General features: G+C 45.3%; 1 protein-coding gene across 11 annotated transcripts in view; it reads left to right on the forward strand.

Annotated features, from left to right (window-relative positions):
* The first annotated feature begins 1191 nt into the window (after positions 1 to 1191).
* The window catches only part of LOC149351637 (uncharacterized), an 85230-nt gene continuing 58620 nt past the window's right edge, over positions 1192 to 27801 (forward strand). For 6 of the 11 annotated variants that reach the window (XM_089580962.1, XM_089580965.1, XM_089580963.1 and 3 more), the window contains exons 1-4: positions 1192 to 1500; positions 6070 to 6130; positions 7036 to 7116; positions 26023 to 26140. The gene's annotated coding sequence lies outside the window, so the exon portion shown is untranslated. Of the gene's footprint in view, positions 1501 to 6069; positions 6131 to 7035; positions 7117 to 8344; positions 8501 to 8613; positions 8875 to 26022; positions 26141 to 27801 lie in introns of all 11 variants that reach the window. The other 5 variants (XM_089580960.1, XM_089580966.1, XM_089580964.1 and 2 more) reach the window with 5 other exon arrangements.

Below are 27801 nucleotides of genomic sequence, written 5' to 3' on the forward strand. Positions count from 1 at the left end.
CTTGCTGTTCGCCAGGTAGTGCACACGTGACACGAACGCTCCGCGGGTGCTATCGGACGGTATACTTGTACCGCGCGCGCGATTAGTCCGACAAAGGACGCTACGTGCGCGCGGCTATGCACGTGCATAACGTTCACTTCTTTTTGTAAGTGATTGTGCGCAGTGGCCAGGAGACCCCGCGTATAGAGGCAGACGTAAAGCCGCCGGCACTCTCTCTCGGCAGCGAGAGAGAGAAATACTTCACTGCTGTATAAACGTCGGAACCGCGTATGTGCGCGAGCGTATTCGGCGCGACAATAGCGGAGAACGGCGGGCCCATGGGCGGGCCGAAGTCCGCCTGCCCGAGAAATAGATTCTTGCGCAGCGCGCCGGAGCGCTCGTTAAACACGTCCGTCCGCCGTGAGCGCTCTGGAAGCCACTGCGCCCTTTTTTAGAGGCTCGTTTTCTTCGCCTACTCTTGAGTTCTCCGCTTATAGCATGCGCTGAAATATACGCTCCGTATGTGTGCATAACGACGAAAGGAATTCCTCTCCATTCTTTTTATGAACCATAGTTGAACAGTGACGAGCTCGCGGCCGCACCCTTTGATGAAAAATTTACCTGCAGTTTTCTACAGTGCACCCAAAAACTCAAGAGTGTAATCAACAGAAGTGTTGAGACGCGGATCCTTCAGACAACCTAGAGCTCGAGCTCGGTACGCATTCCGCCAAAGCTGCAACACAGGCGCTGCGCTTCTGCGCTACATCGCAGCACGGACGTTCACTAAAAATTGCCCCTGGTTGGCAGTCGGGTAACTGTGGAGGGCCTATTTCCCAAGAGTCAGTGCGCAAAAGGGCCCTCGGAGGGCCCTCGGCAGCGGCGTCAGAGGGGGATGACTTGCAGTAAAGCCCCAAGGGGCTTTAGCTTGCAGAGGCTGAGCGCGCTCCCTCCTAGTTTTTTTTCCTCCACGTATTTATGTCACTGATCCCCTAGTGGAGATCAGTGGTTTATGTATGTTAATGCGAAGCTCCCTACGCTTACAGTGTCTTCTTTCACGTCTGTGTATTTATACGGCAGCTTCTCGAAGCGGTTGTATTGTATCTTGGTTTTAGTTTCGGTTTCGACTTAATGGATTGACTATTCGCTTGTTTCTGTTTGTGTACTTGTGGATCGGCCGTTTGTGTCACGTGTTTGTTATCTATAAATTCTTCTGCGAGTCTGATGAAGTTCGTATTCGGTCACAGTACGTGGGAAGTGATGGTTGTACAGCCGCCTAGGCCGATTCTACAGAGAGAGATGAAATGCAGTTTGAGTACCTAACGTAATCGGGCATCATCAACTTGTGCGAAGTGAAATCGGCCTTTTCGTAGTGTTAAACAAGCTTCTGACATGTTTTGCCATTAGTAGTTAGCGAAATTTTTCTTGTAGTGCCGATTTTAACATTTCTGCGTCGTGTCATCGTGGTCCAGGCCGCTCCTGAAGAAGTCGCTGGTCCTGGAGTGTCCGACAGATGCTGAAGTTGTGAGTTAATTTCATTCACTTTAATGTCATCGCATTTCGGTAGTGACATTACAAGTGACAGGAACTGTTTCGACGAGATTTTCGTGTATGACTTTGACGCCTACGTAAATGCGTCGTATATGGTAGCAGCAAACAGCAAATAGGATTGTGTGATCAAGCTTTTTGTCAAAGCGACGACAGAAAGTGTTTTCACTTCTCAGTGAGAGATAAATTATTGCGTTCATTGCAAAATCAAAATAGCGTGTGGCGCTATTTGCTTGATTGCGCAGTTGAGACCTGCTTGCCCTCCATTGTGGCTTGACGGCCGGGGAGGCCGGGCAGCCATATTGAAAGTCGTCTGGCTTGAAGGCCGGGCAGGCTAAGAACAAGAATAGTTTTACAGTATTTGACTTCGAATAATACCAATTTTTGGAACTGGGCGAAAGAAATGGCACTGTCCACATCGTATTTTATGGGCGTGCGTTCTCCCGAACCCCATCTTCAACCAACGTTCATGGAACGTTGTCTTCAACGACCTGCAGCGTACCAAAAAATGGGCACAATGGTTTGAGACTTCTGATCTTTACTTGAGTGCTTCTGGTGGAGCATCGGCACCATCTGAAAGTAAAATAAAAATCACTCTTGATTTACAACTTGGAGATGAAGGCCGCAGAATCTACTTCGCTCGAATTGTGTCACATGAAGAGGACTGCGTCATATCTTTCCGTCACAGCCTTCCACTGGTGATGCGATACCAGATATCTATAAGCAAACAGTTACTCTCATGAGAGTGAGTTTGCAATGCCACTTGGCGATTGAAAGGCATCGATTTCAGAATCGCTGTCAGTAACCTGGCGAATTTGTCGCCGAGTAGCTGCTCTGTTTGTTTGTTTGTTTGTTTAAAATTCAGGGGGCACTGTGACTATCTACAGTGCGCGAGGCGAAAGCCTTCCACGCAACTTTGGCTGCACGGCCGTAGGCACACACGAGGCGGCGCGGGGCGACTTGGATTATTAGTCATGACCCATGACTAACTAGTAATGATTGGCTAGTAACTAGTCGTGACCGGTTAATGACTAAGTAGTCGTGACCGGTTAATGACTAAGTAGTCGTGACCGGTTAATGACTAAGTAGTCGTGACCGGTTAATGACTAAGTGATCGTGACCGGTTAATGACTAAGTGATCGTGACCGGTTAATGACTAAGTGGTCGTGACCGGTTAATGACTAAGTAGTCGTGACCGGTTAATGACTAAGTAGTCGTGACCGGTTAATGACTAAGTAGTCATGACCGGTTAATGACTAAGTAGTCATGACCGGTTAATGACTAACCAGGACTTCATAACTAGCCATGACTGGTTAATGACTAGTCATGACTTGTGACTGGTTAATACTAATCATGACTTACCAGTCATGACTATTCAAGACTGGTTAATGACTAACTAGTTGTGACTAACCAGTCATGACTATTCAAGACTGGTTAATGACTAACTAGTTGTGACTAACCAGTCATGACTAGTCGTGACTAACTAGTCATGACTAGTCGTGACTAACTAGTCATGACTAGTCGTGACTAACTAGTCATGACTAGTCGTGACTAACTAGTCATGACTGGGTAATGACTAGTTATGACTCACTTCAGATGTAATGGACGGACAGTCATAGCTGTGAGTATAAGCATTTGAGGGCTTTCGCCTTAAGGTATGTCACCACCTTTGAAAAAGCGCTTTTTTTGGAAAAATGATATTTTTTCTTTTTTATATTTTGGGAATCCCAAAACATTCAAAAATGTTTTGCAGCAAGAATAATGTTCGTATCTTATTTTGTTAAAAAGTTATAGCCAACTTTCGAACAGGTGGTGAACAGTTCTGAAACCGAAACTAATGTGGTTTGGTAACAGAAAATGATAACTCGGCAATAATCAGCGGCGTATATTGAAAATTTTTTGTTTTGTTTTAGTCTGATATGTAAAAGATTACTCAAAGGCAATTTTTAAGGCTTATTTTATTTTTTAAACATTGCTTTAAATTTCCGCAAGGGGGATGCATGAGGCTACAAGCGTCTGAGTTGTTTGCTTCGCGCTATCGCTTTGAATGCTACCGAATTCGTCCTTCAGTGATGGCAACAGAAGTACAGCAGATATTTTGAGGGAAGCAGGCATCGAATCTGGCCACCACACTCTCCTACCATGTTGCACCAGTGACCATTACCATGTGATGAAGGCCCAACGTCAATCAACGGGCGAGGCAAAACATCTCCGCAAAAAAGGACATGCAGCAACAAATGCCAAAAGAGAGCTCACATCAGCTAAGGAGGGCCCTAGCTATGAACCTGAAGGATTTTAACTTCCTAGGGCATGATGATCTTCTTTCTACAAGGATTGAAAAACTTTAATCTTGTTTTTCTCAAAACTTTATTTCTTGCACTTTCGTATTGCGCAAACAGTCATAACTTCGAAATAAATAAATATTTTTTAATGAAACTTTGCACGCTCTTTCCTTTGTTATTAGCCTGTGCAATGAACTAGGATAAATTAAATCGAATGGTGAGTTTTGATATAATCATGTTTTATGTCAAGGAATGCAGGCAAAAATTACACATTTTTTTGTTTTCTTTGGCATTTTTGCTATAACTTTTTCCCAATTATAAGATGGCAAAGATCCTAGTTGGTTGCACAGTATGGTTAGTTGGCTAAGTCTGCGCCAAAAAGTTTAAAATTCCTGCTCTCCATTCGCTAGTTATGAATGTTTGCATAACAACCAAGTTTGGGCATTTTTTTGGGAATTATTAATACCAGCATGGCTTTTTTCACTCTTTCTTCCTTTTGAATATCATATAAAACGGTGCTTTATAACGTAAATGTGAAATAAAAATTTAATACTCAAAATTAAAAAAATTTTTGAAAAAGGTGGTGACATACCTTAATATTTGCAGTTAACCTTCTCCAGAAGACATGTTGCACGATCATTTCATTCCTTCTCTCAATGTGTTTCAGTACATTTGTTATTGGAAGGCCTCCGACGTATCTTTTGCGACTGCGTCCCAAATTGCTCTCCAGTACGAACAGGTTAGCAAGGATGCCTAGGAACTTGCAGTGACCATGCAAGTAATCAGAACAATGTCAACCTCGTCTGAACGCCCGTCTTTCCCTGCATGACTTTATTGGATGCCAGGGTCCGAACTTCCTTTTTGGCTGTATGGCCTTTCACAATGTCCCTTGGGGTTTCCTGCAATTTTTCCGTCAAGGAGAGGGGCGCCATCACAATGACCTCAGTACTTGGAACATTACATCCAATCTCCGCAACTTCCTCCACAATACAACATGCCTCCACCTTCACAAGTACATCAGTTTCATCAACCTGCATATTCATGGAGCCTTCATCGTTCATAACTGTCGTCGCAACCATTCATAGTTTTTAGACACCTTCCACAGTTGCCGACACCATCAAAGAGTTCATAATGTGGATCAAGTCACATCCACAATAAATACTTGTGCGCGTCAAATAAATTAAATCTTTGGTCCCAGTTCGCGTGGAGCTTTGGTCTCCTCGTTCGGCCGCCTCGGCTGATACTACAGGTTGGTCAGCCGGCTGGCTGAGTGCTGAGAAACAACCATCGAAAGTCGCCCTCATATGCCGTGGAACGCCGGTTTCAATGTAGAGCAGAATGCTGTTCCCCTAGCCGCGACAGAAACATGGATACTCTGTATTTCGCACGAGGAACTCGTCGTCGACCCTTCATACGACGATGTACTTTCTGTGCAAGAAATTTAGCAAGAATTGCGTGATATGCTCCATGCATATCCGCCGAGCAGATGATACAAGTTGGTGTGTTATGTTCCATTTGAGAGGAAACAAAAATGTCCTTTGCATTTCTTCACCATAATAAACTCCACGCAAAAATCTTTTGCAGTAATAGTTCCTCTTATAATACGAAGGCTTGAAAGTTCAGAGGCTGTCTGCTCCCGAGAATGACTACGCATCGGTATCATCGTATCAAGCAGCGAGTGCAGCGCCTTTACGTCATAGCTTTAGCCCTGCCCTCCACCCGCCTATACGAGCTTGCACGAAGTATAGCTCAGTGTAGGTTAAAAACATAGCCCTATGGAGGAAGGAAAGACCTCAAGAGAGGTGATTACGTCGCATTTCTTGAAGCCGGCTCCCCCCTGCGTCTTCCCTACATGGCCACCGTGTCGGCGCGCGTGCACATGCACGGCAGACAATGCAGTAGACAATGCTGCGCCCAGCATTACTATTGGCTGTGCTGGTGGCTAAATAATCCCAGTAGTCATTGCGAAAGCGCGACTTCCAGCAAATTTTCTGGCGTGCGGGGCCTCTCCCGAGTTTTCCTTCCTCTATGGAAGGAACGGTGCTATGGCATGCACGTGGGGGGGGTAGCGGCTTTGCACAGCGAGACGAAAAGAAGGCACGTGCGCATGCGGCGCAAGCAAGGAGCAGATATCGTTCGGAGCAGAGCCATGGGCCACGTCTGAACGATAACTGCTCCCCAATGGGAGTCTGCGTCTTGCACTTCTGGCTCTAGCACTTACTGCGTACATTGTCCTAACACATCCCTGTTTGTTCCATCACAGCCATACCTGCTTGACGGAAGGTGCTCCGATTACAGCCGAAAGGCAGCTGAGGCCACTCAAGGTAAGTCAGGGCAACATCCGTGTGCGGCGCAAATCGTGCTTTCATGTTTACTGGGTCTGACGCCAGCATGCGTTCTCTTGCACGTGGAAGGTCAAGCGGTGGACAGAGCTACAAGTTGCGTCACTGTGTGAACACATTAGTCGCTTGCCTTGTTGCTCGATTGCAGAATTCATCGCTCATTGCTCAGAAGTGACGCGTACGGCTGGCCACTAAAACGTTTGAAAGCAGAGCACTTTCTTCCGATGAAGCATTGCTCCTCCAGAATGCCTGCGTAGCGGTGCAGGTGCAGGTCGTCACTGCTTTGCTGCTGGTGACCAAAAAGTTGAGGAATCGTACCTTCTAGTGTGACTTCGGGAACGATTAAAAAAAAAAGTGATAGCGCCGTTTTTTTTTTTTATACTCCAACACACTTTACTGTCATACACACCACAACATGCTCACTTGGTTCCCCACTAGCACCCTTCAGCCTGAGTGACCTGCGTGATATGCAGTTTGTGCTCGCCTGGCACGTAGAGTGCCTGCGTTCGAACCCGAAACTCCAGCGAGTTTCTTTTGTTATTTTAAACTTCTGTAAAGTTTCAGTCACGTTTCTGAGGCCTCCTTGTCTGTTCGCAAGCAAACAACTTCAGGGGGTGCTGCGAAGTCTGGTAACAAGGCATGAGTGGAGGTCCATGCATAGCTCGTTGCTTATGAATGTATGGGCGTTGCTTGCTTGCGCCAAAATTCGTGCTGTTTTATGGGGGCTAACCGCATATTTGACGCTGAGCACTTAATTTTGACATTCTATAAGGCCACCAGAGATAATTGGGCCAAATTCGCGGTGGTGGTGTGGTGTGGCTGTCGATCCTTGCAAAATGGCGCTATGAGACTTATGCATGGACGCATGTGTTTACGGAATCTACCAGGGAGAAGCTGAAGTGTTCCTGTGTTGCCGATGTCTGTGACAAGCGGAAACATGTTGGTGCCATGCTTATCCATTACTACAGGTAAGGACCTTGGTGACTTTGCCACTACTTCGCGAGAAAGAGCGCCGCGCTCGCCGGAGGTTACTCCGTTTGTTGCGCTCTTTGTATGTTGCGTTTGTTGTCGCTAACTTCTTGGTAGCAATGAGCACGTCGAGTCGATGGTATGTTGTGTTTGAGAACAGGCAGCTTCTGTGTCGAGAAAGGGCAACAAAATAATTTATGCAACGCGATCACACAAAGATATGCTTTAGAAGAGATTCGCCCTTGTGCGTGGATAGAACGTTCACAGTGCATTTTCGTCGTAGTCGACAAAATTTTTGCGTGATTGATAGTGTTGGTTGCCTCTCTTGGTGTTGTGAGTTTGCCTTTGCTAACGCCAAAGCCGAAATGGCAACCCTTTCAGAGAAAGTTGAGAGAAAGCATAGGTGGAGGTTGTCAAGCAGTCTAGATCGTGTACGTGGGTGTGTACCGTGACAACTCGAAAGTATTGGTGATACTCGCCAAGAGTCTGCGTGCTGTGTAGCTTTTTTTTTTTTTTTTGCTTGTGTATCCATCACAGTTATCAGATGCCATAAACTCGTTCCCAAGAGAGGGCCTCAGGAACTCTCGCTCATGCAGGCATTCTGCTCAGAAGCCCACCAGTAAACGGGTGTTCACAAGCAACCACATAGGTTGAAACGCATGCCGACGGAAGATTAGAGAAACAGCAGTCAATTGCCTTCATCGAGGGCCTACAGAGGCGTAGTCTTTTGTTTCTCTGAAACTTCATGTATTTTTGGTGATGAAATTAAATTTTTTCACCAATTTCACTTGCCAACCCCTTTGTGCAGCTATTGGATTTGTATGCACTTTTAATATTTATTGACTGTGCAAGCAGACAGGTTACACACCTTGATTCTTTTGCTGGGGCTTTCTTCACATATAATTTTATTTTTATGCAACTTCTGCAAACCCTAGTGCTCCTTCATGCACGGCTAACAATTTTCACTGTTCTGATGGCCTTTGCTTTTTTTTTTAACAATGCAAGGCCTGTCATCCATGTCCAACTACTTCGCTTGAGGTGCCTAGGCACCAAACTAAAGAGCTCGTGCAGAAGTCTGAAAGACATCCTGAGGCATATGTTTGAAATATATAGCACACGGAGAGTGGCAAGAGACAAATAGTCTTTTACATGCAACATTCTCTAGAATGGCTCAGGGGGCACAGCACCATGACCACAATGGAGTACTCACCGATGTTGTTCTTTCAGGTGGCCCTTTTTCTAAACGTGTCACGAGGCACCATCCGCAAAATCCTGGCTGAACTCTACCTGGCCTGATAGATGCGATATGATGCGAAAATTGGAAGCAGTCGCCACTTCTGGACAGCTGCTACTGCCTCTCCTGGCAACCGGGATGGTCTACACGTATAGACGTTATCACCATAGGAAACACACTATATCAACCGCCATTTCATCGCCCTCCGCTGGGGCCCAGCACCACGACCTCAATGGAGCGCTTATCGATGTTGTTCTTTCAGGTGGCCCTTTTTCTAAGTGCGTCACTGGAGGCACCGTCCGCAAAATCCTGGCTGAACGCTACCTGGCCTGATAGACGCAAAAATTGGAAGCGGTCGCTACTTCTGGACAGCTGCCACCGCCTCTCCTGGCAACCGGGATGGTCTACACGTGTCGACGCTATCACCATGGGAAACACACTATATCAACCGTCATTTCACCGCCCTCCGCTGGGGCACAGCACCATGACTGCAATGGAGCGCTCACCAATGTTGTTCTTTCAGGTCAGCTACCTTGACTGCTCCTACTGCCGCGTAAATAGCGACAATCGTTTTCTTATTGTGGTGTTGTGCCCCAGTGAGTGGTCTGTTGCACAAGTTTGTAAAAGACCTGGTTGGTAGAATTTTATTGCTTCTGCCTGGGGATGTCGAATCAAATCCTGGCCCTGGAACAGAAGTTCTAGCAACTGTCTTGGATACTGTGCAAAGAATTGAATTGGGCCAGGATGATATTCGCAACAACCTTCGCGCTTTAAAGAATTGGCAGGCATTCGTTGATGTCTAACCGAGGCAGCTGTCAGCTGGAATTCGGGTGTTAGAGGTGGACACTGCTGCTCTAAAAAACAGTAGCGCTTCACCAGCTCAGGTGCCCGAGGTTGCTCTCGAAATCTCTGACAAGTTAGTCTATTGAATCGTGCTGCGATGACGCCAAAAACCATCTACGCCGTTTCAATCTCCTTTTCTTCGGCCTACCTGATACCTCTGACGAAACCTGGTGATCCGCTGAGAAAAAAGTAAAAGTTATGCTTGGGAACCCTCGGTGTAACAGTCGAGCCGTCTCAAATAGAGCGCACACATCGCCTCGGGAAGTACCAGGAAGGAAAATGCAGACCTATTATTGTAAAATTTGCACTTTTCAAAGATAAATAGCACGTTCTGGAAAAGGCGCCCAAATTCAAGAATACAAATTATGCTGTATGAGATTTTTCGTTAAAAACATGAGTATCAAGGAAATGCCTACTTGATTTTGGGAAGTCACAGAATGCCATGTAAAAGCTTAATGTAGACAAAGCGCACATCGGTGATGCCACCTACGTATTTGATGTTGCATCTGGAAGCGTTATTCGATCTGCAAGATAGCTCACACGGGAAAGGATAGCTGGTACAATCGATGGAGCGTCATTCGATCTGCGAGAGAGCTCACACGGGAAAAGATAGCTGGTACAATCGATGATCCAAACTCTTCATTTCGTAAACACGCTATCACGATTACATTTATCATGCATTAATATGCGTAATTTGCTACCCAAACACGTTGAACTATGTTCATACCTGGAGAACAGTGAGTGTGAGGTTTTAGCACTAACTGAAATGTGGCTTAATCCTGATATTTCTAACACTGACGTACTGCCCGATACTATCGAGTACCTAATCTTCCGCAAAGACGGAAAAAACAAAAGGGGAGGAGGTGTCCTATAATAGCCATCTGGAAGCGTATAACATCCCATCTTGTTAATTTACCCAGTTTCCTTGAGATTATATGGATCTGCATTACGTCGTTATTAGTTAATTCAATAATGGTGCATGTTACAGACCACCAGATAGCTCCGATGCTTTCATATCTCAGTTGCGCAATAACCTCAGTGCCATAAGGACCAAGTTTCCTATAGCTAATATATTTCTAATGGGGGACTTCAATTTCCTGGACATTGACTGTTCTAACTTCACCTCTGGCTCTTGCTGTTCTAAAGACTTCATTGACTTTAGATTTTTCGCTAACTCAGTTAGTAAACAAACCTACACGCGAAACGAATATTCGTGACCTTGTTTTGACTTCATGCCCCGACAATTCAAGCACCATTTCTACTAGTGAGGGATTCAGTGACCATCTGGCTCTTAATTTTGCAGTTAGCATCCCATCAGATACGCGGCATCTCATGTCTAAGCTCTTCTTCAACCATAAAAAAGCTGATTGCAATGCCATTAACATTGGTCTGCAAGAATTTTGCTCCTCGTACCTTTCCACTTTCTCTTCCCGTACCATCAATGGAAACTGTACCTTGTTTAAAGAAAAGTTGCTGTCATTAATGGTTGCTCACGTACCATAAATTTCATTTCGGGTCAACATTTCTAAGCCATGGTATCATGGGTCACTTCACACAATTAAGAATAAAGAGAAGCACTTATTTAAAGCAATGAAAAAATCTGGATCCCCCTCTCTGAAACTGCAACAGAAACATTGCGAAAAACAATACTACCATGCCGTTCGTAAAGCGAGACATTAATTTTAATCTCATCATCTTCAATCCCTTATGCACAACAACCCGATAAATTCTGGCGTACAATATCCCCAGCTAACACTCATGCCCAAATCGTTCTACAGGACAATGCTGGAAATTTCATTACTGACGAAGATAGTGTGACTATTTTTAACAATTATTTTACTTCAGTGTTCACCCATGGAGCTCATTCCTGCCACCGTCGAAGTCGACTACAGATATATGACCCCTATTGAATTAACTGTTGAAGGCATCACGTCACTAATCAAAAACCTTAAAATGTCCACTAGCTCTGATGTTTATGGAATCAACGCCAACTCACTGTAAACTTGAGAAGCTTAATTTTGTATCATATTTTTCAGCAGTCTTTATCTACAGGTGAGCTTCCGTTTGATTGGAAAACAGGCAAAGTCATCCCCGGGTTCAAATCTGGAGACAGAAGTAACATTGTAACTACCGACTCATATCTTTAACCGGTATTGCATGTAAGCTTCTAGAACATATTGCTTCAAACATTGCACAGCATCTTGAACAAAACTGCTTTTTTTTTTTACCCCCATCAGCACGGTTTTAGAAAAGCACTGTCATGCGATACACAATGGAATTTACACACGAAGTTCTAATATGAATGATAACCAACAGACTGGTTGCATTTTCATCGACTTTTCTAAGGCATTTGATCGGGTAGCACATTGTCGTTTAATTGCCAAATTCTCTGCTTTAAATATAGACTCACTAACGCTATCATGGATTAGAAATTTCTTCTCATTTCGCAAACAATTTATCAGTATAAATAATTGCTCATCCTCTCCCTCTGAAGTATCGTCCGGTGCTCCCCAGAGCTGTGTCCTGGGCCCGTTACTAATTTTAATGTATATTAACAACCTGCCAACCGACATTACCTCTAACATCTGTTTGTTTGCTGACGACTATTATTTACCGCAAAATTTGTAATCCTACCGATCATCTCGCTTTACAGAAAGATCTAGACCATATAACAAACTGGTGTTCCATGTGGCTAATGCCGGCTAACACTGATAAGTGTAAATTAATGACTTTCAGCCGTAAACTTTCAAACTTTTCTTTCACCTACTTGTTCAGCAGTAACCATGTGACAACAGTGTCCTCATATAAATATCTCTGCATTCACCTAAATCAAAACCTTTCCTGGTCGACACACATAATAAAATTATAGCTAAGGCTTCACGAACCCTTGGATACTTAAAGCGTAATCTTCATGGTGCACCATCTGACACTCGAAAACTAGCCTACCAGACGTTTGTCCGACCACAACTAGAATTTGCATCACCCATCTGGTCACCTCACCAAGCATATCTAGCACGTAATCTCGAATCTATACAGAACCGTGCTGCACGCTTCATTGCTCGCGATTTTAGCCGACATTCCAGCGTCACTAAGATCAAGTTATTGCTATCACTTGAGTCTTTAGAATCACGTCGTACAGTAGCACTTCTTTGCTTATTTCATAAAATGGTTTTCAGTCTTCACCGTCACACATTACCTTTGTCACGGCCATGTTGTACATCTCATCGCCTCCATAATTATAGCAGCTTTACGCGTATTTTTGGTCATACTAAAAGCATTCAACATGTCTGCTCTTCCATGTGCCATAAACCATTGGAACAGCCTTCCTTACGATGCTACTAATACCAGAAATACCGCTATGTTTCACAATAACTGCAATCCTGGCTTTGTGTCTCAGTTCTATGTGTTCTTGCAAAAGACCACTTTTATTGCTGTTTAGTGTGAACTAACTTGTGCACTTTTTTGCCTCACTGTCAAATCATGTTCCATTTCTATGTTGCCACATTTTGAAACTTGTCTAATTATTGTGTATTGTATAACTAATTGTATTCTAATCAGTGCCTCTTGCTAACTTTTGTATAACATTTCTCTTCAGTCATTTTTTGCACTGTTTTCTAACTTCTATGTACTGCCCCACTCACACAATGCTCCCATGTAAAGGAGCCTGTGAGTAACTTGAATAAGTAAACATGAAAAGGGCCCCTTCACTGCAAATATTGCTTATACCTCTTTAGTCTGTGCAAATGCAAAATTCACATCACACAATTATCCATTCCTCACTCAAATCCTAAGAAAACTTATGTACACTCTAGCCATGGTTGCTTGAACCATGAAAGTTAACAATGTACTTGTTTATTACAAAAATGGGCAGAGCCAAGGACATGAGATGTGCAAGACAGGTATCACTTCACACCAGTTTCCTTTCCTAAAGTAATGGCACTGGCCGTTTCTTATGTAAGTTATGAGGAGCTAGGAATGGTTTAGAGACCACACATCGGCGCAATGAAGCCGCATAATTTCTTTAAAATTTCTGAAGCATGACTTGAACGCAGGCAGGTGATGCAGCTCGGCTTAGCACCATATAAAAGAGGCCACTTCGTCTTTTGCAGTTATGATTATTTTTGCTCTATTAGTGTGCATTATGAGGCCACTGCATTCCATGCGTTGCAAGATTTGATTGATGAAATGTACATGGCACAAGTTGTATCATTGTTCCTTCAGAAAGTAAGGTGTAGGGCATTCTTATAGTTAACACTGGCTTTCACACAGGTTGTTCATAAACTATTAAATCATCACTCACCATCCTGCACCTTAGTATAACATGCATCCACATCAGTGAACACTATGTAAATTTGTCCTAATGCACAAAAATTGTAAATTAGGGCCATGCACCATGCAAGAGTTAAATCTGTACAGCATACAGTGAAACGCCACCAGAATGAATGCCTGCTATCAGTTCCCTAACCTCATGTCCACCATGCATTGTATCTGGTAGGCTTTGGTTTGGTTTCATAACTTAAGAAACCTAAGAATGACCTATGCTGTCAAGAAGGCTTCGTGCGGCTTTATGAAAGCCCATATGACTTTATTGGCACCCACATTTCATATGACATTTAGGTATTTGGCTTATTGCTTTCAAACCATTTGCTGTCTGTACTACTCTCCAAGGATTCACATGAACAATGTTTTTGTGTAGGTGCTCTGTAACTCATTCATTTGAGGTTTCACTCTGCGTGGATGTTGTGTGGATAATGCTGGTGGAGGTTGGTACGTATTTGCTACACTGGGCTTTATTAAGGGCGATAATGGTTTGCAAGTGAATTTGTGTGGTCGCTGTGAAGTAGGGGTTGGAATGATTGAGATAGGTGAGTGCCATAAGACAGCTGTTTCATTTTTAAACAATAAATGCCCTTTTGCACTTACCGTGAACTCTCATTTATTTATCAACTGGTGTTTGATGTGAATGACATCATTGACACTCAGTGGTACTGTTCTCTTCCTGCTGAAAAATAGGAGGGGGTAATGTGTTTGGCACAGCTGTTCGAAGTGAAAACTTGTCATTCTTGGTTTGTAGTAAAAATATTCCATGCATAGTGTCTGTGAGTATGTTACTCATGGAAAAACGAAATTCCCTGTTAGTGCAAGCATCATTATAATGATGCTGTGGTTGAGACAGGAGAACACTGCTGTAAAAATTGAAAATTCAAAAATAATATTGGTGTGTATGTCAGCTTAAAGTGAAGGCATGACGCATGAAGTGCAGCTCCAGTGGCTGTACAAAGATTGCAGTGGAACCTCGATTATACGTCCCCTGGTTACGTGACAACCCGCATTTTATGACGAATTGGTTTGGTCCTGGCAAAACTCCCATAGAAACAATGTATTAAAATCCACGATTATACGACACAGTTTTAAGCCGACCTCACTGTGTACGAAGGCTCTGGTATAATGCAGAAAAAAAAAAAACTACGCTGACACAGGCTGTCCCATAGGCACATTGTAGCCAGCTGATAATGAATGCGAAATAATCTTCCCCAAAAGAAAGCAAAAGCGCTCGGTAAGGCAGCTCCCGTCAACCAAAGCGGTAGTCTCAGCATAAAGGCTGCGCCGGCCGCGCACCATGCCTGCTTTTTCTTTTAACGGCAAGCCCTCTGGCAGCAAGAATGTTGTACTACTGCATTTCAGCTATAAAAAAAAAAAAAGCGTAATCAAATCTGTGATGTCAAAAAAGTATTCTGCAAGGACATTTATCACTGCCTTAGTTATACTACAAATATTAAAAATTAAATGGGAAACAGATGTCTTATTTTTAGATGCGAAACTGACACATGCAGTGGAATGCGCCACCACTTGTTCGATCGTGCGTGGGCTGCTGCTTCTCTTTGCGCTGCAGAGTGTTCCAATAACGTGCTTTCCTTCTTGATCTGTGTGGAATTTGACGTATTTTTGGCTGTGACTGGTGCGGCTCGCGATGTTACGGAGTCGAAAGCCGCAGACCCCGGGAGAAAACTTCGAATAAAAGAAGAGGCCGAGAAGTGGAAAGGAGCTACGAAAGCCAGCATCGCCCGCGACCTCAGTATTCCCGAGTCGTCTCTGAAAACCATCCTTGCCAAGGACACCAGTGTGTGTGTTGGCGCTGCAGGCACCTTTGACGAGGAGGACACAGATGACGTTACGGAAGCTAGCGTGTCTATACCTACCTACGCAGATGTGTTGTGCAGTGTCGACAACATTCGGCAGTTTGTTTGCACACTTGATGAAGGCGGCGACCTGCTGTCAGACGTTGTAACTCTCGAGAGGAAACTAATGTGTTGCAGCTCGGCAAATGTCCAGAAAAAAATCGCATTTCTTTCAAAGGTGAGAATAAGAGTTGCTCACACTTCTTCCGAACAAATGCTTGATTGTTGACATTTGTTAAATAATTTGGTCTACCTTTCTTAGAGTTGTGTCATTTCTTGCCACGCACTTTTTTTTTTTTTTATTCGAGCTGTTTGCCATCAGGCATAATGAAAAAGGAAAGAAAGTTATAAAAAGGAGTGCAAACAAGCCTCGCTTAAAAAGCGGCACAAGTTCGTGATATAGCGATTATCTAGAGTCCACTTGGTATAGTCGTCTGCAACGTCCCATCGCAGGCCAACCTTTCTTAGTAAACGTCGTCTCACGGAAGCTGTAGCCGGGCAAGTCCACAGCAAGTGTTTTTCATCACACTGGTCGGGCGCAGCACCACAATGGGGACACTTGTCTGTCACTTCGTAACGTTTGTCACGCCACCGATGACGCACACAAGGAGTCAGAGCCGCTCCTGCCCGAATCCGGCGCACAGATACCTCCTCCTCCCGAGTGAGACCCCGGGGGAGAGGGTACGAACACGGAGGAATTAGAGCGCGTGTTCGCTGACGCAAAGACTGTTTCTCGGAAACATGGGACAGGAACGGATCTGAGGGAAGAGGGGAAGGTGGCAGGATATCGGATGTGTCAAGGTGTGTCATTGCATCCACATGAATATTATGCGGATCCTGGGCATGCCCGCGAATCCAGTGTATACGCACAGGACAGGGGTATTTTGTGCAAAGTTGGTGAATGGATTGTGTAACTTGGAATGTGCCGGACAGCCTTAAGCTGCTTAAGGGCGGCAAGGGAGTCGGTGTAAATGTGTACAATATCGAAAGTAGGTACGAGTGGAAGGGAAGCAATGGCATTGTGTATCGCCTGAAGCTCCAAGGCCAGGGGGGAGCAAGTATCCGTGCTATATGTAGCAAGATGTCGCTTCAGCTTCATCGTTTACAGACTCTTCCCCCATGGTCATACTGTCAGCTCACAGACAATCGCCCCTCTGCTTCGACGCCGATATCAGCCGCCCATCTTTCTTCAGGGTGCATAATATACACCGATGCATCACACACAGCAGTGCAGGGAGTTACTGCAGTTTACAGTCCCTCACATCCTCATCTCAACTCCACGCACTTATTCAGGCTGTTTCTATCGGTTTTTCGGGCAAGACTGAATGCTATTGCCGATGTTCGTTTTTCGATTTATGACTGTTCTGCGTGGTCCCCTCAAAGTGTATAATCGAGGTTCCACTGTATGTGGGTGCATAGCAGCCAATAGCTATGTTGATAACCTTGTCTGTGTGTGTGGTTAAGCTTTGCATTTGATGCAAGCTCCACTGTAGAGAAGCCGTAACATGGCTCCTATTGTTTTCCCTTGATCAGATCATATTGTTGCGGGAAAGAATATATTTACAGATATTTACAGATAGAAAAGAACAGCTGCGAGCGGCACCGAGCACATAGAACTTCGTTGTCGTCTTCGTCTCCTCCCACTCATTCCATTGCTCATTGTTGTTGTCTACCCGCTTCAATATTGTTATTTGTACAAATTTAACATTGCCACACTTGTTGCTGCTGTTGCCTACTAAGCCTTAGGGAGGAGTAAACTAAAAAAGTGAGACTAGGGCAAGAAGCAATATCAGGAAAAGTATGTCGGATGCAAGCGCATCATTATGTACAATATGTCCTTATCACGGATGATATGTCATTTGAGTTTGTTGCATCGCAGATGCATCGACACGAAGCTGCAAGTGAAGCACTCATTGAGGAACAATTCTGCCAGCCACGACTGTCCTAGCCTTCTATTTTACTGTTGGATGTGTAGGGGTGCCAGTGATGATATATAACACATCCCTTTTTGAGTCAAAATTGTAACAAATGCAAAAAAAAAAACACATTGTGAAGTTCAGTTCTGAAACCTAGCAGGTGGATGTATGCTTCTTCCAGCACATGTCACATTAATCGAAGCATGTCTTACTTCAGGATAGTTGTGAAGCGTAGCATCGCCGGCACTTGTTGAGGGTGTAGTCTTCTTCTGTGTGGGTGGCTTCACGCACCGCCTGAGCCTGTGGCCTCAGGTGTACTTGCATGGTTACGCACATAAATTGCTCCACTTGTGGTTTGAGCAGCGCCTTGGTTGAGGACCAATTTGTGCAACGACTGATATTCTTGTGCCTTACCCATATAGGTTGGTGTTTCTTCAGAGGTGTTTGTGCACGTTAAAGAACCCCAGGTGGTCGAAATTTCTGGAGCCTTTCACTACGGCATCTCTCATAGCCTTAGTCTTTGGGACGTTAAACCCCATAAACCAAACCAAACCAGAGGTGTTAAGTATGCGAGTATGGTTGTCTTCATACCTGTGCTGTGCTTTCTGTTTGCGTTTAAGAAGCTTCTGATGTGCATCTGTGGGGTAGTATGGTTTATGAGGGTCTAACGTTTCAAAGCAACTCAGGCTGTGAGGGACTCTTGTGGGGTAGTATAGTTTCATGTTATAGGGCAAGGTTGGTATGAATGTTCTCAATTTCCTGCCCATTGACTACTCTGCAGGGGAACGTGCTCCAATAGTTGGGGTGGCATGGTAGTTGAGGAGGGCCAAAGACAGATCTTTGCCATTGCTGTACGACTTAATCAGCTTGTGCTTAAGTCTGTATTGTTCGCACGACCTGCCCAATGGACCTTGGGTAGTAGTGTGATGAAGGTTCATGAGCAATATTCCATTCTTGCAAGAATGCTCTGAAGGCTTGTGAGTCAAACGGTGGTCCTTGTTCAGAGATGAGTCATTGGGAGTCCAAAATCTGAAAAGCTTTTGGTCCTTCAGAACCAAGATAACTGACATTGCCATAGTGGTTTCCATACATTTAACTTGAACAATCTTCAAAAAGTGGTCAACAGCATGGTTATAGGTATTGCCTTGACAGTAATTGAAATCAGATCTCAGTCAAGCGATGGTTGCTGAGAGTTTGCCTTCTGGGTGGATTGGCAGGTTCACAGCTTGAGACAAGTGTGGCAATGTCCTCGTTGAGTGTGGGCCAATAAACACTCTGGCTTGATAGTCCTTTACAAGCCAGAGTGTCATGATGTGCCTGGTGGAGTTCCTCAAGAACATCAGCCTGATGAACTGCTGGAATGACAAGCCGCTGACCACAGCAAACGAAGCAGTCTGTGATATACAGTTCACTCGTTATGTGAAAGTATGATTTTGCCATTGGATAAACATCCCAAAGACTGATTGATCAGGCCATCTCTGTTTAATGAACTAGGTTAGTTGCTGCAAGATTGCATCCCGACTTGTGGCGTCTTGGATCTGCTTGAGCTTGGTAGGCGACGCGTGAACCAGACTGGACACCAACAGCCCTGGATCAGTGTCTGTAGTTTCCATCTTGGATTTAGGGTTTGGGGATCTTGATGCAACAGCAGCTTCCCTGGTACATAAACAAGTTCAGTGCTGTAGCACTGTAGCCGGAGCAAAAGTATTTGCAGTATTCGAGACATTTTTCTTAGGCCTTCAACGAAGGTCTGCAATGCAACAAGAGGTTTGTGGTCTGCTTCCACTGTTACAGAGCAGCCAAAAGTGTGACAGTGGAACCGCTCGAATGTGAACACCACAGCTGAGTTCTTTCTCTAATTGTGCATAACATTGTTGGGGAGATGTAAGGGCTGCAGAAGTATAAGCGATTGGTCTGCCTTCCTGCAAGAGAACCGATCCCAGGCCGTGTGAGCTGGCATCTGTTGAAATTGTGATTTGCTTGGACTGGTGAAAATAATGCAACACAGGTGCTGTTGTGAGCTTCTGTTTGATGAGCTTGAAAGTCTCTGTGCTGGCTTGTGCGGTGCCATGCTACATCTACCTTGAGAAGCTCACACAGAGGACTAGTAATTGCCAAAAAATTAGGGATGAACTTCGTTATGTCACCACCCCTAAGAATTTTTGCAGTTCTGACTTGTTTGATGGAATTGACATGGCTTCAATCGATTTGACCTTGTCAGGGTCTGGGGACAGGGCATCTGGGGAAAGGTGGTAGCCCAGATATGTAATGGCGGAAAGTCCTAACTTCACTTTTGATTTGTTGAGGTTCAGGTCGTTTTGTCTAGCTATGGTCAGGACAGTTCTGAGATGGACAAACACCTTGTCAATGGCCTGCTGGAACAGCTCAGGGCTGTCGCAAACCCAAATGGTACTTGAAAATGGTAGTGGTCGTAAGGTGTTGCAAATGTGCAAAGCCGTGAAATTGGTCTATCCAAAGTCAGTTTCATCCAAAGTCAGTGGTTCATCCAAAATCAGTTGAAGCTACTGAGGCTTGTTGATATCTATAGGGACCGGGCGGCTGGACGGGTGATGCCACCTGTTGACACTTCCCTCGTCGCTTGAATGGGCCAGCACCAGACTGCGCATTGGAGTGCACAGTCTGTCGTTGGTGTCTGCGAGCTTGCTTCGGTGCTTTTAATTTAGGTGGTGTTAGGCGTGATTATGCCTGCCAAATGAAAATGGAAATGAAGTCTAGGCAGATTTGTAATGTTGGCTGCACTAAAAGCTACACAAACTCGTTGGACGCTTCTAAGCTGATTTTTCCCCCCCCTTTTGGCGCCGCATTTTGCATACACACTTAAATACATCACTTTTGCTTGTGAAATGCTGATTAAAATGCAAGCTGTGCTTTTTCTTTTGCAATAAAAAGTTGCCAAAAATTCAGGGGGCACTTTGAGAATCTGAGGTGTGCGAGGCGAAAACCTTTCCATGCAACTTTGGCTGGACGGCCGTAGGCACACACAAGGCGGCTATGGGGCGACTTGGATTGGCTGGTCAATGACTAACTACTTGTGACTAGTTAATGACTAAGCAGTCATTGGTTATTAACTAGTAATGACTGGTTAAGGACTAATCATGGCTAGCCATTAATGACTAAGTCGGCTAACCATTAATGACTAAGTAGTCATGACTGGTTAATGAGTTGTTCAGTCATGACTTGACTGCTTAATGACTAACTAGTCATGATGGATTAGTGACTAACTAGTCATGACGGGTTAATGACTAGTCAGTCGTGCCTTGTGCCTAGTAATTACTAGTTATGACTCAATTCAGATGTAATGGACGGACAGAGTCATGGCCGCAAGTATGAGCTCTTAAAGGCTTTAGCCTTGATATGTGCACTTTAGGTCCTCAAATGTCATGTTCTCGAGGAAGTCGTATTATGAGCACCGAAAATCTCAAAACTCTGCAACAAAAATCGTGATCGCACCATTCGGGTGGGAAACTGAGGGAAACTCTTCTGAAGCTAGCAAAGGACCTCCTGAAAACATTTCTTGTCTCGTGTGGCATGCACAGGACCTGTCACCAGAGCGTGTCTGCACGAAATGTCAATCGTCCATTATCAGATTAATAAAATAGTTGTTCAATTAAGTATTTAATTATTCATTAATAGTTAGAGTAAATAAGCACTTTAATCTAACCTGTTAATTGGTTATTTGCTTATATATTAAATGAATAATTAAGCTGAATTACATTCAGTTAAGTCACCAAAATGGTTGACTAGGTAATTGACTAAATTAATTAGCACCAGATTAGTGAATTAGTCATTGGAGATTGAACTGCTCGTTTAATTATTTAATTAGTACTTCAGTGTGCTTCTAGACGCTCTAGTAACAGGATCCACGTCTTCAGATGTGGTGGAACCGTAGTCGAAGCAAAAACATGACTTAGAAATGGCAAAGGCATAAAATAACGAACACGCAGCAACATAATTGGCAACAGTAAGAGAAATGGTTTCGTATTACCACGCCTAAGCACAGGGTCCATGCGGGTCCTTGAAAACCTTCTAAACCCTTGAATTCTGGTGTGATCAGGGATACGGCCGTGGAAAAAAGCTAGTATCTTTTAAAATTTTTTTAACAAATTATCTTGTTTGAATGAGTTCACCGGAACTCCACCTCTGCAGCTTTGATCGCCGTCCCTTTGGCAAGAGCTCTGCATAAACGCAGATGAAGCCCCACTGTCTCCGCCTGATGCCACACATGGCTTCCGTTACTCCGTAACCTGCCCCAAGAGCAAGGTTTGGGTGCGAAGCGAAGAGAGACAATGCGAACGCGGTTTAGACATGGAACCTAGCGCCATAAATGCAGTTGTGACGCAAGTGGTTCACCGGCACACAGCAAGCACGCGTGCGTCGCTCCGCTAACATAACGTGTTCCTGTATATGCTCCTGCAGGGAGCATATACATATATACGGACTACGTTGCTGCTTGGCTGCTCTAGTTGTTGCTAGGCCTAGCCTGTTTCGCATCGAAACCGCAGCCAACGATGCGTGTAAAGCGGCTAGAGCTGAATGAAAGGTCTGCTTGTGGTTGCTGTTTGGCTGCTGTAGTTGTTGCTAGGCCTAGCCTGTTTCGCACCGAAACCGCTGCCGACGGTGCGTCTAAAGCTGCTAGAGCTGAATGAAAGGTCTGCTTGTGGTACGGCTGGATGTCAGATCCATCAGCTTATAATAAAGATGTGGTCAAGTTCACAACGCTTTCAACAGCGAAGCTTGCAGACGCAGGACAGATGTGAGGTTCAGCTGCGGGTAGAAATGACATTGTATGGTATCGCAGTTACCGCTCTTACTAGCAACTCTTTGCTGGCAAACGGCCATCAAGAGAGGTTTATTTTTTACGTTAAAAGTCTGTTGTGTAATAAATGCTAGATACGTGAGATTAAGAAATGTTTCTTTAATAAAATGCTGTGTTGCGAAGTCCTTGAAAGAAAAAGTGGGGGGTCCTTGGAAGTCCTTGAAAATCCTTGAATTTCATGGCTGAATACCAGCATGAACCCTGTAAGCAGACTTGAGTGCACCCTTGGAATTTTTCAGTGAACAGCAAGAGAAGTTTTGCACTGCGCTTTTCTCCTCCAATTCAGCCAAGCCATCAAGGACTGCCTTTCTGCATGAAGCAGTTGTTTACTGTCAAGTGGTTTTATTCAAGAAACGCGTTACGGCGGCTTTTGTGAGCACCCCCGTATTACCGTGAAACTGTCCTTGATTCTGCTGAAACTAATGAAGTTACGTACCATTGTCCCATGAGCACAGCCTTTTTCTTTCCTTTTGGGTAACTGGCGCCGCGGTGGCTCAGTGATTATGGTGCTTGGCTGCTGACCCGAAAGAGGCGCGTTTGATCCCAGCCGCGGCGGGTGAATTTTGATGGAGGCAAAATTCTAGAGTCCCATGTACTCTGTGATGTCAGTGTACATTAATAGAACCCCAGGTGGCCGAAATTTCTGGAGCCCTTCACTGTGGTGTCCCTCACAGCCTGAGTTTCTTTGGGATGTTAAACCCCACCAAGGAAACCAAACCTTTCGGGTAAACATTCTAGAAGGTGCCTCCCAACTTCGACTGGCACTGGTGCATGGTGCCGTTTATTAACGGCGAATGCGAGTGCAGCAGTATGCTTGCATTGGCTGTCCACACTGGCTTTGCAGGAGCATTTTGCTGCAGTTATGTTCCTTGATGTGTCCAACTGCATGCAGGCAGTAATACGGCATGTAAAATCTGTTTTGTGTATTACAAAGGTTACTCGAAGGAATGAAGTTGCACTTCCAGGTCCAGATCGTAGCTTGGCACATTCAGCTTTGTCTGTGGTATGCACTTACCAAGTATGTGCGTGACCACACCTTGACACTCGTGCATGGCGTACACATGGCTTGCCTCATAAAGGCAAGTGCTTTTTCGAGATTGCCAGATTGAAAAAACTGCGTGCGATTATTTAAGCTTTGTAAGCCGCAGCACAGAACGACAGGCAGAGTCGTTCTCACCGAGTGCAACCGGCTACGCTGCTCCCTCCTCATTCCTCTGACAAGCGTTTTGCCATGGGTGGCACTGTTCCACTTTGGTGACGGTCCCTATAGCGGGCGACCAGTTGGCTTCGTGGGTTTCTGATTGTGTGTGAACGGAATTCACTTCTGGCTGCTGATCTCTTGCACATGTTTCTTCGATATTTCCACTGCCTTGCACGCAGAGACGATTTTTTTCAGAGTATGGTCTCACTCCTGAAATAGCCGTTCGTGGAGAGCTTCATTGCAGATTGCAACCACCCCGTCGTCTCTGATGGGTCTGTTGCACTTGTCACCGAAGTCTCATTTCTGCGGCTGTTGTTGGTCAGTAGCAAAATCGTCAGTTGACTGACCTGGCTTCTGTACCATCGAGTTGAACACCGCCGCTGCCTGTACGACGTTCTTGTACAGGCGATATAGCTCGTAAAACTTGTCAAGCATATATTTCACTGGGTCTGCGTCTTCGTTTTCGGCGGTAGGGTCTGGAGGGAACGTTTGTGTGATGTGATGAGCATGCGGGCCAAGTACATGAAGCCACAATGCCTTTAGCGCTGATTTAGGCTTAGTGTTGTACTCACAAGCCAGTTCATATATGGTGAATGCTTCCTGCCATTCTTACCATGTGGTCTGAGGGGTGTCAGCAGGTTCGAAGTGAGCCGGGGGCTGGATGGATACGTTGGGCATGCTTGTTGTTTTAAGGCGGTGTGGGGACAATCTGCTTACACTCCTTCTGAGCACCATGTTATGTCTGGGTTTGTTGCGTTGTGTTAAAGATGCGGCGGCACGAAGCCGCGAGTGACACACGTGACAGGTTTGAGAGGAAAAACCGGCCCCGACTGGCCTAGCCTTTTACTGTCGGATGTGTAGGGGGCGTCAGTGATGATACACAACAACGGAGACATAAATATCAGTGCCTTGTTAAGACAGTGTGCAAACTTACTGAAAGGAATTCCTGATGGCTTTCTTAGCTAACCCAATGCTGGGCCTGTGTTGCTTATTAGTCAGTGCTTAGCAGGTTTTAGCAGCAAGTGTGGCAGATTATGAATGTTAACTCTTCTGCATGTTGATGATGCATGTGGATGCACAAATAGAAGGAGCTCCTCCATGCATATGGCACCTCTTTGCGAGTGAGCAATGCATAACTTCATGCGCATGCGTCTGCTTACCTGCCACTGTGTGTGTGCTTGGCTCCTAGGCGTGTGCCCTTCACGGACCTTATTCGGAATAAATGCACTTGTGTAACAGTTGCCATGTCGGCTGATCATCGCTTCTTCACAGTCCGTGCAATACAGTTACGGGGTTCATGCTTTACAGTTACGGGGTGCATAAATTTACAGTGCGGCTAGTGGTTCCGAACATGCGAAAGATCGCGCAACTGGCCGTTGTTGCAGCAATGCGCGAGGTCCAATATTGAACCTGATGCCACTGGCCCATTCAGAAACGATGCAGCAAAAAAAGCCGACAATCATAGATGACTCCCTTACACACATTTAGCGCTAATTTTAACTTCATTGCACGAGTGTGAAGTGTGCTTTGATCCTAGTTCCAGTTTATTCGTGCCGACGTTGCGATAGCAAAGGCGAGTATGAGCACAACAGTTGCGAAGGAGTTTTGCACCTTAGTAACTTTAGGAGGAGATAATAGATACTAGGAAAGAAAAAATTGTACCACCAGAAATGGCGAAAATAGTATTCTCGGTGGGACTTTTTTTAGATCCGTGGAGAATCGCAGTACGCCCAATCCTCCATAGCTGATTGTTACAGCACGAAGGATATTTATGAAAAGATGTGGCATTGCGTTGGCACAGATTGCGGAACGATGAAGATTGGTTTTTGCGGCTCTATGAGCGTTATGCTAGCTGTGTTTCCGTTAGGTTGGCGAGGGGCATCTGCTACTGGGCTTCCACTCTTCATTTCTTGCTTGGGCTGCCACGTGCCGATGGATTGGATAATTCATGGGCTTTTTGACTGAAGGGGCTTTTAAACAGTCGCGTAAACGAACACCTTATGGAGGGCACAGTACAAGATTTTACGTAAATGAGCACATTACAGAGGGCACTTAGACTACTTGCGTGCTTTCAGTGCAAAAGCAGTTTTTTTTGCTTTTTTATTTCTTTTTAAAATTGTTTCTACTTATGCTGACATGTCTGTTCATTAGCATAGTCTTAAGGCATATACTAGGTTCGCCTTCGCAGTGTTGTTTTGTGGCCAATGGGTTGCCTGCTCACTACGCAATCTGAAAGACTTGGGTTCAAGTCTTGCACCTTAAGAAGAAATCTTATTCTTATTTGATACTACAGTAACTTCAGGTGGGATTTTAGGGACCACTTCTGCTGGTCAACGCTGACGCAGGGTTGCGTTGCCAATGAGGCACATAATGCTCTTGCATTCATCGAAACGGTCATCCAATTGATGCTGCGAATGGCACCGCTGCCTGGTTGGGCAAAATGCAGTTGTACGTAGTGTTGTGGAATGCTCACTGCGTGGTTGATATGATGCGCGTTTCTTTCTGAAGCTCGTGCGCATCGCTCCTGTGCTGCGTCTCGAGCACGTGCTTCTGCATGGCGCTGTTTCACCTCGCCGATGGGTGTCCTTAATCCAGCCATACTGATGAACCCAATACGTAGGGGGTGCTGTAAAAAGCTGTTCTTGCGCTGGGTATATGGCATGTTTCCATACTGTGCCCTCTCATTCACTTGCAGCGTCTTGAGCACGGGCTTCTGCGCGGTGCCAAGCCGCCTTGACGATGGGTATGGATGATTCGTTCAAGCTACAGCTCTCAACCCATCTGATCTGCCACTTCAGCACTTTGGCTCGCACGTGAGTGATTGGCCGTCAGGCGTATGTGACGTGCTAATGCCGCTATGACGCTTCCCTGTTGCTCCACCTCGCCTGCACAGCATATGAGCTCCCTTCCTCGCAATCTCCTGCTCTCTTGCTCCCCATCTATGATGATGGTCGTGTAACCGTGGACACGGACCAGACCACAACAATGACGGCTGATCTTAACCTTGGCATTTTGCCACTAACATCTGCACTGCAACACAGAATTGCGTTTGGCCCGTTGCAAAGGGCTAACATGATATTAAGGCGGTTTACGGGAGAATACAGCTTAAGGCGAGGTGCCTGCTCTATCTGCAATAACGCCGTGCTTGAACAATGCTGGTGCAGTGTCCAGGCGGCACTGCACTACCTAAAACTTCCCCGTCAGTCGCTTGGGTCGCGACAAAAGAATGATCAGCGTTTTTCTCCGCACCCTTGACATGGCCCAGTCCATGTCGAGTGCCCATGTCAGGCCCAGCATGCGCTTACACGGCTTAGGCAGGGTGCGGACGCTCGAGCCTTGACACATGCTCGTTCAAAAGGCATTATTAAAGCACTGGTGTGCTACTTATTGAGAGCAGCTAACTCCGCTTTCTAGGCATTCTTTTATGGCGCTGCGATCAGCATGGGAAGAGATTGCAGGTTGCCTATTGGAGATCATCTAGTAAGCCGAAATGTCGAGATGCCTAACGGTAGTTTGCCGAGTACGTATTGCGCTAGCCAAGCTCTGCGCCATTTTGGCGAGGTGGTGGGGATGGTGTAACACGTTTACTAAAGCCTAAATTTTTGTTAGGCGTTCAACAGGTCCTGGGCCAAGGAGACGAGGGCGCGTCAGGTCCAGGGAGGCGAGCCAGATGGGCCATGGTTGGGGTGGGGGGAAAGGTTAAGAGGGCTCTTTCGTGAAAGGCACGCAGAGATGCCTGCGAGTCAGTATAGACAAGCATCATGTTTGTAAACAAAGGTGGTGCTGCAGTCGGCAGCGACGCGGGGTGTAGGCAAAAACGTAGCATGCCCAGCACGTTTTCAGCCTGTTCGCCAGACGGAATTACCTGGCAAAGCGCTGCATCGGCTTCCTTCTTCGCTCCTGTATTTGGCAGCAATGCCGCGGCTTCAGTGGTTTACTACGTTGACTTATTCGACTACGTTGATTTATTAAATGAAACTGAGAAAGCACGAGGTATAAAGGCAAACTAATCGTCTGCAGTCTCAACATCTGGGCCGATACAGCATACCTGATTGCTAAGTGCAAGAAGGATGACGGGATGCGCAACGCGAGGCAGTTTTTTCACATGATGAACCTTTGTGATGTGCTTCCTGTTTTCGTCAAGCCATGTCAGTGTGGAGAACGCGGAATTTACGGGGCACTGAAGTCATACAGTTACTTTGAATAAGGCCTTTTTTGTTTGCTTGGCTTTAAGACAGCTTGATGTGAATGGTGTCTCGGGACCAAGGTCTTGCCGGCATGAGGACGAAGCAGGCAGAGTACGGAGGGAAGCCTTCAGGAGTCGCAGCAAACTTGAGAGATTATTTACATTATTTACAGTATAAACAGAGACCAAAGGTCAGGAAACAAGCTCTCGACAAACAACAGTTTGCGGCTTTAATACGCTTAAATACCTTAAATTCTCAGCTAGGGAATCCGGTCACTGGTTGAGCGT

This window comes from Amblyomma mixtum, chromosome 3, assembly GCF_055824585.1.
Source record: "Amblyomma mixtum isolate Tamu chromosome 3, ASM5582458v1, whole genome shotgun sequence".
NCBI classification, from domain to species: domain Eukaryota; kingdom Metazoa; phylum Arthropoda; class Arachnida; order Ixodida; family Ixodidae; genus Amblyomma; species Amblyomma mixtum.